The sequence below is a fragment of the Hoplias malabaricus genome, unplaced genomic scaffold (assembly GCF_029633855.1).
Source record: "Hoplias malabaricus isolate fHopMal1 unplaced genomic scaffold, fHopMal1.hap1 scaffold_89, whole genome shotgun sequence".
In the NCBI taxonomy this organism is placed as follows: domain Eukaryota; kingdom Metazoa; phylum Chordata; class Actinopteri; order Characiformes; family Erythrinidae; genus Hoplias; species Hoplias malabaricus.
In genome coordinates this window covers 35,822-37,500 of record NW_027100826.1, presented here as the reverse complement: position 1 = coordinate 37,500, position 1,679 = coordinate 35,822, and positions in this window count along the sequence as shown.

The following is a 1,679-nucleotide window of genomic DNA, read 5'->3' as shown; positions in this document are numbered from 1 at the left end:
ACAGGGTGTCAGAGAATCAGATAGTCAGAGAACCAGAGTCAGAATAAGACTCAGAGTTAAAAAGTCAGAATCAGACAGTCAGAGAATCGGAGAGTAAGAATCAAACAGTCAGAGAATGAGAGAATCAGAGAATCAGACAGTCAGAGAATCAGAGAGTCAGAATCAGACAGTCAGAGAATCAGAGAGTCAGAATCAGACTCAGGGTTAGAGAGTCAGAATCAGTGAGAGAATCAGACAGTCAAAATCAGAGAGTCAGAATCAGACAGTCAGAGAATCACAAAAATAGGGAGTCAGAAACAGTGTCAGAGAAGCAGAAAAATAGAGAGTCAGAAACAGGGTGTCAGAGAATCAGACAGTCAGAGAACCAGAGTCAGAATCAGACTCAGACTTAAAGAGTCAGAATCAGACAGTCAGAGAATCGGAGAGTACGAATCAGACAGTCAGAGAATGAGAGAATCAGAGAATCAGAGCGTCAGAGAATCAGAGAGTCAGAATCAGACAGTTCGAGAATTAGAGAGTCAGAGAATTAGGGAGTCAGGGAATCAGAGAGTCAGAATCAGACTCAGAGTTAGGGAGTCAGAATCAGAGAGTCAGAGAATCAGAGAGTCAGAATCAGACAGTCAGAGAATCAGAGAGTAAGAATCAGACAGTCAGAGAATGAGAGAATCAGAGAATCAGACAGTCAGAGAATCAGAGAGTCAGAATCAGACAGTCAGAGAATTAGAGAGTCAGAGAATCAGACAGTCAGAATCAGACTCAGAGTTAGGGAGTCAGAATCAGAGAGTCAGAGAATCAGAGAGTAAGAATCAGACAGTCAGAGAATGAGAGAATCAGAGAATCAGAAAGTCAGAGAATCAGACAGTCAGAGAACCAGAGTCAGAATCAGACTCAGAGTTAAAGAGTCAGAATTAGACAGTCAGAGAATCAGAGAGTAAGAATCAGACAGTCAGAGAATAAGAGAATCAGTGAATCAGACAGTCAGAGAATGAGAGAGTCAGAGAATCAGAGAGTCAGAATCAGACAGTCAGAGAATCAGAGAGTCAGATTCAGACAGTCAGAGAATCAGAGAGTCAGAGAACCAGACTCAGAATCAGACTCAGAGTTAAAGAGTCAGAATCAGACAGTCAGAGAATCAGAGAGTAAGAATCAGACAGTCAGCGAATCAGAGAGTAAGAATCAGACAGTCAGAGAATCAGAGAGTAAGAATCAGACAGTCAGCGAATCAGAGAGTAAGAATCAGACAGTCAGAGAATTAGAGAGTCAGAGAATTAGGGAGTCAGAGAATCAGAGAGTCAGAATCAGACTCAGAGTTAGGGAGTCAGAATCAGAGAGTCAGAGAATCAGAGAGTCAGAATCAGACAGTCAGAGAATCAGAGAGTAAGAATCAGACAGTCAGAGAATGAGAGAATCAAAAAATCAGACAGTCAGAGAATCGGAGAGTCAGAATCAGACAGTCAGAGAATCGGAGAGTAAGAATCAGACAGTCAGAGAATGAGAGAATCAGAGAATCAGACAGTCAGAGAATCAGAGAGTCAGAATCAGACAGTCAGAGAATTAGAGAGTCAGAGAATCAGACAGTCAGAATCAGACTCAGAGTTAGGGAGTCAGAATCAGACAGTCAGAGAATCAGACAGTCAGAGAATCAGACAGTCAGAGAACCAGAGTCAGAATCAGACTCA